Raw genomic sequence first — 13116 nt, forward strand, 5'->3', positions numbered from 1 at the left:
GGTTGAACTGCGATGCTCCTAACTCATCTCTGCCTGCATCACCTCGGTCTAATGATGGACTACACTCTTGAAATGAAATACATAGACTATCAATGAATTGCCAACAAAAGCCTTCATCAGCCAACTAACAAAGGACAATGCATCTATGCAAACATCTGTAGTTAATCCAGGATGGACTTCAAAGACATTAGTCATTAATCTTACAGTTCATACAAAATCGGAAAAACATGAAGCCACATTTACCAAACATAATATTTGAAATCTACATGCCATTGTTTAGTCAATATTTACATTAATATACAACTTTTTAAAAAGAGGAGTGTGCTCATTAGCATTTAGCATTTTTGTTGTGGTATCGAATTTGGCAGAGGTACAAAAACCATATATGCAATGCAAAGGGGTGCCATGTGAAGGGGAGTGCCAGCAGCTCACCACAGGGGGTGTAATAGGACCCCCACACCCGCTCCACACTTATAAGGGGATGGCACCCACCCTACACCTCCCACTCAACAGTACTTGAAAATTAGTAGTTGCGCCCATGGAAATTGGTATTAAGAATCATGAAATATCCCTAGTATAGACCTTAGTCAGGTGTGACTATCCCTCACAGGCTTGTTTTCATTTATTTCAAATCAAATTTGGTATTGTGACAACCCTACTGGCAGCCGTTTGAACCACATCTTTATGTGTGCCTTCTACAGTGTTGCATTCGAAGGATGGTCTGATGGGTATTCTCAAACCATAAAGATAGACGGAAAGCCTTCCTTGGGTCAAGGTCGCAGAAGATGCCCTAACAATAAAGGATAGAGAATCTAGACTAGATAATTAAAGCCAACGCATTCTATTATCAGACACGCATGATTGGCTGAGGCCGCAGAGGTTAGAGTGATGCAAATCCAGAAAGACAAGAAAGGTGACATTGTTCGGCATACTTAGTCTCAGCAGGGGTTTCAGGATTCAGGGAAATTCAGTTTCTCAGACGAATGAAAGAAACGCTGAGATCACAGACAACTTTTACTGAGAGGCTGGCAAATGTTAGTTGGTGTGAAGTTTCCTTTGTAGAAATACGTCTTCATTTTCATGAGACCATCTGTTTGAACGTCTCTGAGAAGTGATTACTCTGTCTACACTCAGACATCAGGTACAGTTATGTGGCCTTCTCCTCAAATTCTCTCGACTTATAATGTGCGCAAGGTATCATAAGATGTTTTCACACTTGAGTCCTTTTCAGTAGAACCAAATGCAGAAAAACCCTTTTAAAAGACAAAAATGTGAGTGTAACGGGAGCCAGCTGGTAGAAAAAAACCTCACTCTCCTGACCTCAAGAGGTGCACTAGCGACTGACGCTAGAGGCTGTAGCCTTTAGCCTCCTTGTTAGCGCACCCGCCTCCCACGCCGGAGACGTCGGTTCGAGTCCCGTTCGGAGCGGGGCGACCAGGACCGGTTACATGAACCATGTAAAAAAATTAAAATATCTACAATAAAATTTTATCTAATCTAAATATCTTTAAAACATATTTTGTATATTTACTTGAGAAACAAATGACATAGATATTAACTATCGTTTTGAGAAAATGTAGTGAAGTTTATGATTAAATCATGAAAAAACGATTCGCCAATGGCGCTAAAAAATAAACGTAATGCAAAAGGAAGTTTATTAATTTTTTTATTAATTTATCAGCGCATCATGTAATTAATTTGATAATTTTTTACAGTCAATTGACAGCCCCATCAGTAACAAGACATTAGTCAGCATGACCAGACAAAATTAATGATGAAAATGTTTGTTGGTGAAGATTGATGAGATGAAAAAATGCAACATGGTGATAATGCTAATGCTTTTATGTTTAAATACGTCTTAGTTTATAGATTATTCAAAATGTTTGATTAAAGTTTGGTCCCCTACAGTTTGATACACGTTTTTGTCATTTTGCACATATAAAATATGTATTTTGTCAACTAGATTTTTATGCAATTTTAGACTGAGTAAATATGTCACAGGATAAATATTTACAAAATTTAAAGGACAGTGCCATTGAAAGACAAAACTGATTATTAAATAAAAAGCTGTATGAAAATTAACGGCATATTTAATTTTTCGCAATTGAAAATGAGGCTGTGATGTCTAGACGTACAGAACAATCTGTCCAATGGGTTGTTCCGCTTAATATTTTGTTTTCAATTGTTCAGCTGATGAAACGCCAAGTTTTAACTTCATATGGTTTCTAAAAAAATGTGACACTGTTGAATTAGCCACGCCCCCTCTTTCCAAAACCCTGACCTCTAAAGATAACAAATTAGCTTTATTGAGACCTGAAACAGTTGTTTAAAATAGCACCCTCAACAGATAACTGTCATGAATAACATGGATTAAAAATGCCATTATGCCTCAATAATTCGATGCAACCACAATACTATGAGAACGCTCAAAATAATTGACAGGTTGAAAGCATCACTGTCCTCGGCCCGCGGCCACATTTTTATTTGCCATTTACAGAGTCTAAAAGCTTGGACTGCCTTTAATACGTATAACTTGCCGATTATCAAAAACAGAGCTGGATGTTGGGTGAAATGCGCTCGTTACATTTATATATGTATATATGGTGGTATTTTTACCAGCTGAGAACAAACGAAGAGCTAATAAAATGTGTAAAGGAATCAAAACAGCACCAGGGATTCCTCCGTTGCACACACAAATGAAGATATGCTGCAAGGATATCTGACGGGTGGTTCTAACGCCTGTACCGAACTGTAATGGGCAACATACATGAGCTCCTATGATGAGAAGAACCAGGTATGCTTGAGGTCAGTATTAGGCAAATTACTTCCTGTTTTTGGTCCGTTTAGACGTCTTTGGTCCATGTTGCGTTCATATAGCAATCGAACCGCACCAGAGTTCATTTGGAAGCAGACCGAGACCCACTTTTCAGGTGTATCGGTCCGCTTGTTTGGTGCGCACCAAGGTTCAGATGGCAGCGTTCACACTTGTTCACCATTGAACAGACTACCCCCCCCCATTTTTTAAATATGGAATCTATCCTGATTTCATCATTCTACACCACTAAATTAACTGCAACAATGCTGAAGACTGCATTTTGGGTTTGCAGCAAAGGTGTGCATGATAGAAAATAGCACAATCTCAGCTTTTTTCCCCCAAGCTGTTTTGTGGAGAAATAGGGCAGTTTTCTAAACACATGGCAGAGTCATCTTTCCCGATATGAAAACCTTCTCCTTTTCTGCTCTTTTGCTCCTTAAAGGTGCCTCGGGTCTCCTGAGAGAACGTCTTCGCAGACAACAGCTGTGTCTTCCCGAATCTTAATTTAGTTAATTTATGCTCCGCCTGCATTCATCTGCGACGGACCAACAAGGTTACAGCAGCGTAGATCTTCATTTCCAATTCAATAATGCTCTTCAGCTGTGTTAATTAAACAGTTAATATTGAATCTAGCAAAAATTAAACCAGAGTCCACAAGAACCCTTTGGCTCGCATGTGGGCGTCCCTAGAGAGATTAGTGGCATTCTAATGAGCTAAAAAACAATTATTTCAGGTGTTTTTCGTATGTGAGTTTGATATCTGTCAGAACCATTATTTTCACGGACGGTTGTTGTTATTGTGTTTATCGTGTCGCTAATGTTATTAAGAGTATAACAATCTCATTTAATGTCAGGGATATTTTGCTCAGATTTCATTAGGCAGTCTCAAAATGGTTTTTCATCTCATTCATTTCAATTACAGAAGTGAGAGGACTTAACTGTGCAAATTTAAAGGTGGTCTACTATGGAGCCAGTTAAAAGACATAAAGATTTTAATTTTAATTTCGTAAATTTGAATTCTAGACATGTGTCATTTTGTGGCAGATTTGTCTTTACATTTATTAAAGGTGAAATTAGAAATATAGTCTTTCGATTGCGCTGGTTTGTGCAGTTGAAAGAAACATCTTTGTATTTAACTAGATCAATTTCGGGAGCCGTGGGGTCACTTCATTGTTTGTGCTGGTTTGTGTCGTGTTTGGTATCATTTATTATTGCCAAAGACTTGGTGGTTTATATACTATATTTGACAAAGTATATACATTTTATAAAGACACATTTTTCAGAAGTTTTTTCGCAAGTACACAGCCACAGTATTCACTTATGAATTTGTTTTTATTCATTTTAGTTTTGCTAGAAGCTTGCGCGACATGCATTGACAGTGTTTGTATATAAAATTATTAGGGCTGTCGATTTAACACGTTAATTCAGTGCGATTAATTTTATAAAAAATAACGGTAATTAATTGCAATGCCCCCGGACCGTAATGAGGAAGATTCCTGAGAAATGCAAGCTTGCAGTACCACCTGTTTACTCCAGAGGGCAGTAAGTGAAACTTCAGCTGTGTGGCAACACACAGTTTATACAGTGAAGAAAACACTTCAGTAGGCAGAACAACACAAACATGCATTACGTTCTTGAGTTCAAAACAGTTGATGGAGAACAAATTCGAACTTTAAGGAATCTCAAGATGTGTTCTAAGTATTAAACTATATTTAACTTGATACAGTGACCGAAACATTTTATGTTTATGACGCAACGCACCCGAGACGCTACACAAGCATGTCTGACGCAGGTGTAGATTGACAGGACCTTAAACAAGCCCTCATAATAAATCCCCAATGATTGACACTTGTGAAATGGATTGCTGTGAACTGTGTGCCAATGATTGACTTATGATCAATAATATGGTAATAAACAATACATTGTATTCTAAAGCCGCTTTTTATATTGTCTTATCAATGATTAACTCTTCTGCCACAAGAATGTAATGCATTTTAATTTCTGAATATTTTTATTATATATATATATATATATATATATATATATATATATATATATATATATATATATATATATTGAATTATTGTTATATGAGGGCTTTCACGATTAATTAATCTGGGATTCGCGATTAATTAATCTGGACACCAAGTAGTTAATTTGATTAAAAATTTGAATCGATTGACAGCCCTAAAAATTATACAAACACTGTCAACGCAAGTCGCACAAGCTTCAAGCAAAACTAGTTCACATGCGGGAATGAGCTGTTGTGCTAAAATTAGATGCCGCGCCACGAAAAGAGCTATCATAGCTAAATAGCAGTTGAGTTCTTCCCTCCACTCGGGAAAGGCACTGCAGATAATATCTCAGTAAATGCCAAAAGCAACCACAAACTTGCTAAATGAGACATCAAATATTGTTGGTCTGTCTAAACATGAGCTAGACAGTTATACCAATGTAAAATGCTCATCCCAAACAAATTGGTGAGGGGTGAGCAATCACCTATAGTATCGCTCCCCGGGTTCCGCTGGCGGACGATTTTTATTAAAATATATATTTGATAAAATGATGCTTGTAACAAAGAAATCAAAAGCTATAGCATTACAAAAATAATATATCATAGTGTCCAAATGCCTTTCCAAACAAATAAAACATATGAATTGTACATAAGAAGTAATTACACATGCATGTCTAAACGTTTGCATAGCATGCAGCAGGCCTGGCTTCTGACAGATTTGCTTAGGTGGGCATTTGGGATGGGGGAGGGGTTACTCAGACTACTAATTTAATATCTTTAATTGGCATAACATGGCATAATTATCAAGATCAAAAGACCCAATATAACTATATTTTACACATTTTACCCATATTAAAACTATATTGGAATAAATAATCTGATAAACATTGTATATAATCATACACACTTAATTAGTTCTAACCATAACTAATATTAGCATTATATTAACTAATTTTCTCTTATAGCATAATTTCATGAACAGCTGCTTTGAAACAGTGGCTGTTGGGAAAGGTGCTACACAAATAAATTTGACTTGACTCATAAAATTGAAGTAATGGAGGTAGTAAATCCATTATTAAGAAACAAAATAACACAATACACTGATGATGAATTAGAATTACAGCCTTAAAGCAAAAGACAAATTAGAGTCCCTACGAATGCAAGGATGGAGTGGAGAGAAATAATATCAAGGAGGAAAATAAGGATGGAGTGAAAGGAAATATATTACATGGAGAGATCAATAACATATAAGTTAAATTTGACACAAATGGGAACTACATAAAGAAGCAATTATATAATGTTAAATGATGACAATGTAATAAGCAATGATACTGCACACAGGCCAAATGCTAAATTGAGTTCTGACTGAAACAGGTCTCTTATGATTTGTCCGGTGACAGACGAGCTTGTCTCATATTCTGAAATTCAGAGAAACCATTGTGTGAAAATGCCATCACAACAAAATCTACATCAAAATAATTCAAGCCATATTTCTCAGTTTCAGTGTTAGTTAATGAGTTTGGCCTTTGTAGGGTAGCAAAGGGTATTGATATTTTTACCAGTGAAACTATATGTGTAAATTAATTTAGGGAACACAGAAATTTGGATGGATGGATGGATGGATGGATGGATGGATGGATGGATGGATGGATGGATGGATGGATGGATGGAAAGTAATACCATGTAAGCACCAAAGGTTATTTTCATGGCAAAAATAGAGTAGTTTAAAAATAATTGACAAACAATAAACAAAAAACTATCACAGCACTGTAAAAAAGATGTATAAGAGATGTAAGACACGTGGAGACCAACAGAATCTCTCATCGACACCAAATTAACAAATGTTTCTGGGGGAACCAAATAAGTGACGAACCCGGCTGGGACGTGCTTATTGCACGTGAGCATCCCTATGCCCTACTCCCTTCGAAGGGCAGACGGCAGAGCTCTTCAAGTGGGACTTTGGAGTGAGCATGGCACTAGTGTGCCATTTATGTAGCCGTTTGGAACGCACTTGATGAAGGGAGCAATGAAAGACAACTTCCAACGTAATTATTTTTACCTGGGATGTTCCCATGACAACGCAGCACGTTGTCCATCAGCTGAATAGCTGTTCTGAGGACAGAAATATAATGCTGTTAACATAACGGTTGCAAATAAATTTATTTTTACTTTACAAAAAAACTGTTAAAATATGCGTTTTATATATCCGTTATATATCTGTGTGTCAGTGTCTCAACTTTAAAACATTGGACCCTACATTACCTACACCTTCTTATGAAACTTTTCTTTATGAAAATTTAAACATAACATGAAACAATTTGTATAGTGTAACTCAGAGCCATGGAGAGAATGGCTCTGGTGTAACTGATGTAAAGATTAATATCTTTCCTTCATGTTCTTCTTCTCTATCTTTTTTATTTATTTTAGTTTTCAGCTCATTGTTCTTGTCTCATTTCTGATGACATTGAACATATTGTTAATACATTTTGCATATTGTATACAAGTTGTATGTCATAAAAAATTAATCTCTGTATGTTTTGCGGAAAAAAAAGTTAAAATAATTAAAATGAAATAAAGTAGAATTTTGAGCTGTAATCAAAGAGTAGAAGAACTATAAAAAAGTACAATATTACAATATAATATTACAATATAATATTATAATATTATTTCTATATACAATATATTACAATATTATTGTAATATTATAGTTTATTTATAAAAAAAAAATATAGGCTTTCACTTCTTGTCAATATCAGTTCTTTGCTGTAAGCACGTCCCAGCCGGGTTCGTCGCTTATTTGGTTCCCCCGGAAACATTTCCGTTGTGGTCTGTGTTACTTGCAGCACGTTTCTGTATTTGGTTGTGTTGTGAGTATTTGGAGTGCACGTGTGCTGTGAAACTGATGAAGATGTTTTCTTAATTTGCTGGTGTTTTTTTCTATTTGCTTGCGTTTTTTTCTATTTGCATGCGTTTTTTTTTATTTTGCATGCGTTTTTTTCTTTTTGCATGCGTTTTTTTCTTTTTGCATGCGTCTTCTTTAGGTTGCAGCACGTTGAGCTCTCTTGACCACCGTACAGAGGGTTATTTGTGTCATCCATCTTTTGTGCAAGGGCACACAAAAAAATGCGATTTACAGGCGCAGGGTTGATCCAGAGGAACGTCCCTTAGAGCTATGTATGTTAACGCTTTATTAAAGAAAGTTACAAACAAATCTTTGAAGGCAATCTGATATTTGGGAATGTTAGTGTTAACAAAAAGTTTTTTCTCTCTCTCTACCCGTTTTTTTGTTTGTTTGTTTTTTTTTTTGGAAGGGAATTGTACGGAAGCCCTGAACCGCAAGATAAAAAAATAAAATGAAAAAAACGGTGAAAAAAATAGTAACTCGGTTCTTTCCTGAGCCTAAGTCTTCAATTTCTTTTCTCTTAAAAAATGTATTTTTCTCTCTTCAAATTGTTTTTTTTTTCCTCGCTTCAAAAAAAGTAATGCAGTACCAACCTTGTCCACTAGCTGCCACTATCAGTAAACATGTAATCTTATGCTTTTAATGCTTTCTCTGTTGCTATATGTCATGTGCAGACATGTCATAGTGAAATTTATTTATAATAATATATTTTAATATAACAAGTTGGCTATGCTTTTGAAACACAGTGTCTACTGCAGAAGTGAAGAGTTCCTGATGAAGAAGGTCAAATAAATATCCAAATATTGTTGGTCTGTCTAAACATGAGCTAGACAGTTACAGTAAGTCTAGTATCGCTCCCCGGGTTCCGCCGGCTGGATGATTTTTATTAAAATAAATATTTGATAAAATTATGCTCTGATTTTACATTTAATGGTTTTAATTATTAGTAGTTTAGCAACTTGATTCATTCTCGGGTGTTAGGGGTTCATGGTAATGTTAATGCATGAGTCAGTAGACTAAACCCACATTCAACCGGACGACTGCAATGGAGATATAACGGGAGATACTTTATGAGATTGAAAGAGATTTTTAAGAAAACACATTTTAAATATAAATATTTCACATTAATACATTATCCGCCCAGTTCTGTGTGGGACAAAATATTAATATGTTTTATTTTTTTTATTTTTGTGGGAGCGGGACAGAATCTCTCTGGAGCGGGTCTGAAAAATCCATCCCGCACAGACTTCTACTTTATAGTTCAGGTCCAGAACTTCACGAACACCCGCAGTGCGATTTTGGGAAGCTGATGTGGAGGGAGAGGGAGATATTTGATAAGAGGGAGCCTGTGGTACATTAACAGCAGCCACATGGTCACTACACACTGAGACAGCACCAGGCTTCTGTATGGTAGTGATGGGACGTAAATAGAGCCGAATCTATTTATATAAAAAAAAAATATATATATATATATATATATATATATAAGATATGAATAATCAAAATATTTAAATGAATATAATTAACTACTTCAAAGAACGAAAAAAGAAATAAAATAATATTGGCCTAAATGCTCAAGCGCACACATTCGTTCTGACTGTCTGCTCAGATGAACAGCCTCACCTGTTTTTTAAAGAGCCGTTTGGGAGCCAAAAGAGCCGGAACGCCCATTATTACTGTATGGGCACTAAAAACCTATGCATTGCACAAAAATATCTCTTATTACCATTCTCGCTTGTGTAACGTCTCGGACTCTCTTGATTGCAGCAGCCCCTTCTTGCGAGTTTCGTTGCTTACGGCCAATCAGGGCTGGACTGGTAATCTGGAATACCGGGCATTTTCCCGGTGGGCCGCTGCACTTTTGGGCCGATCAGGGGCATAATGGACATTGGGAGAACCGAGCGGGCTGGTCGGTTGGCCGCGAAATGTGTCGAATGGGCCGCGATAATCAAAAATGTGCCACTGCGTTATGCAGAACGGACCACAAAACGGCGCCACGATATGCAGAAAAGGACAGCGAACACCCCCCAGCCAGTTCGGCCAGTTGCCATGTAAAATCCCGGGCTTCCCAGTCCAGCCCTGCAACAAATGACAAAAATTTTAAACTCTACACATTTCTGGTGCTGTTTTGTGATTGGTTGGGCAGTCTTTAGTCCACCCTCAATGTTTTCAACACACAGCCCGCCCCCATATTGCTTTTAACCAATGCACAAATTGGGAATTTGGTTTTAATTTTATTTAAAACTGTTTCCTAAATCTTTGAATGGGTGGGCAAGACTCAGCCCACCCCTGCCCATGCCTATATCTGGCCCCATGCATCAGTATGAGCTAAACTTAAATATCTACATTTTAGTCATTATCTTCATCATAAAACAACTGTATCCTGTGTAAAAGACTTATGAGATAACTATTTAATGAAGCTATTGCAACACAAATTTCCCACATTATCCTCTTTTGGATTTGTTTTGCACGCAAATTGAAAATATTTATTCGAGAATAATTCTGTATAATGGATTTGTTCTTCCGTTGTCAGCTTGTTTGCCTGCTTGGTGTACGTGAACAAATGAAATAGAAAACAAGATGAAAACTTTGCCTCTGATAAATAATAATTCACAACTTCAAACAGCAATCACAGTGACGGGGTGTTTAATGCGTGCTGTTCTGCCCGCCTCTGTGAGCAGCCAGTTCATGCAGCAGGTTTTTTAAATGAAATATTTATTTAATTTTACATCCAATCCCTATTACGTTTATTAAATATGAAGGCCTATAAGGATTTGAAAATTAAGGGTCATATACACACTGCAACTAAATACAGTTTTTACTCCTGTTTGCAGTACTTGATACTGTTCTATACACACAGGGGTTAATACCGTATTCGCCAACTGAATTCACTCCTCAAAAAGGTGCTTAACACTTAAAAAAATGCTTTTTATTAGCATGCATGTTACCTATTTACTCCTATGCAAGATGCCAAAACACTGCTATGAGAATATCTGGTCAATCATCACTATTTTAGCAGCAAGTCTTTTATTTCGTACACCAGGAAATGATCAGTTAAAGGATTCACTTCTGCATTTAAGGGTGTTTCTTTCCCTTTAGGCAATGTCATGTCTCGGGGGTTGAAATTTAGTAAAACTAACTAACGTTATGTGAACGTCACGTCATGCCTTCATCGTTTATTTTTGGTACTTTTCAAACCTTTCAATTAGGGCTGTCGATTTAACGCGTTAATTCAGTGCGATCGCAATGCCCCTGGACCGTAATAAGGAAGATTCCTGAGAAATGCAAGCTTGTAGTACCACCTGTTTACTCCAGAGGGCAGTAAGTGAAATTTCAACTTTATGAGTTTATACAGTGAAGAAATCATCCATCCAGCAGACACACAACACAAACATTCGTTATGTTCTTGCATTCAAAACACTTGATGGAGCGCAAATGCGAACTAAGGGATCTCAAGATGTTTTTTAAGTATTAAACTATATTTAACTTGACACAGTGACCTAAAAATGTATGTTTATGACGCAACACACCCGAGACGCTACACAAGCATGTCTGATGCAGGTGTAAATTGACGGGCTCTTAAACAAGCCCTCATAATAAATCTCCAACTGATTGACAAATTCACTTGTATAATGGATTGCTCTGAACTGTTTCCAATGATTGACTTATGATCAATAATATGGTAGTAAACAATACATTGTATTCTAAAGCCGCTTTTTGTATTGTCTTATCAATGATATATATCATTTTTAAATATTTAAAGATAACATGTATAATTATTTCATCATTATATACTGAATTATTGTTATATGAGGGCTTTTTCAGCAAATATTTGTATATGTGATTAAATGTGATTAATCGCGATAAATTAATGTACATAACACCAGGTAATTAATTCAATTAAAAAATTGTAATCGATTGACAGCCCTACTTTCAATATTAAACTATGAAAATCCATTCTAAAAATACAAATTGTTAAGTTTAAAACTATGATAATCTTAAACAAAGTGTTAATAACCAATAAGCCATTTCAATATGTTAAGTGTGAAAATGATTTTTATAAATCTTTCAGAAATTATGACTTTCTCACAGTTGTGGCTTCATTTCCACTGCACCAAACAATGTGGACAAAACCATCAGTGAAGAGCATGCTTGAGATATCATTAGTAAATATGTTTAGTGAGTAGAGTATTTTTATTGGATATCATTTCCAATCAAGCCGTAATTTTGATTAAAAAAAAAAAAGAAATAATTTTTTTAATTGTGTGATCCATAAAATTTTTGCAATGAAATAATAGTCGCCGCCCACAATTTTTCACACTCAAATTTAAAAGCTCACCATCCAATCTAATCTTTCAGATGAAAAAATATTCATACATAACATTGATTATGTTTATAATCTTATTATATAAACATTATTTTTTAGTTATGTTTTTTGTCGTCCTAAATTTGTAAACATGTAATTACTGTTCCGTTCACTCTACCTCACTTCGAAAAGTATAATTTTACTACACTTGGTGGTAGAAAGCACTAGAATTGTTTTTCTCTATCACATTCCATCACAATATACAGATCTGAAATGTAGGTGGCACTCTAACGCATTTTAGCCCTCACAGATGTGCTCGTCCATAGACATTCAGGCTAATTTTTTGTTCAAGCACCACCTCCATTATTTCATTGAATATAGCGGCCTCCTAGTGGACTAGAAGCTCAATCTAGGTGTCATTAGAAAGCTGAGATCCTCCCCTTTGCAATGATATATAATATTTTATCATTCGTAATCCAATAAATATTTTATGATGATTGGTTTTGCATGCTTTTCCTTTTGTATGGCATATAAATGGCAGATGTTTTAGAAAACTAAAAGGTAAAAGCAGATAAACAGTTTTTGGCTACTTGGGGCTTACAGCAGCAGTTATCAGAGCATAAAAGAGACATTTGTATTTGATGTCTTAAAGAAATCATATTTCACTTTGTGATTCTTTTAAAAATCTTCCAAATTGTCATAGTAGGGCCAAAGAATTCACTCTACCATCACATTCTTGAGAGTGAGTGCTTTCATTTGATATTTGTCTTGTCAATTTTGGTGCTATGTGAAGAATGTTTATTTTTATTTAAATATTTGTACCCCATTACATCTAGAGGGCACTAATTTTCAATGTGAATGATTTGAGGCCTTATTTTGTTATTTTAAGTAAACATAAATGCTGAAGTGATGTTATCTCTGAAAAGTTCAGATTCTAAACTTTCAAACGATGCCTCACATGCCTGAATTATGTACACGGAGATATTAACATTTTAAGCGTAAACCTTTTTGCGTGATATAGCGAAATGTCCCAGGAGTTTAAGGGATGAAACACAAAACAGATTTTGACGTGATGAAAAT

This window comes from Xyrauchen texanus, chromosome 27, assembly GCF_025860055.1.
Source record: "Xyrauchen texanus isolate HMW12.3.18 chromosome 27, RBS_HiC_50CHRs, whole genome shotgun sequence".
NCBI classification, from domain to species: Eukaryota; Metazoa; Chordata; class Actinopteri; order Cypriniformes; family Catostomidae; genus Xyrauchen; species Xyrauchen texanus.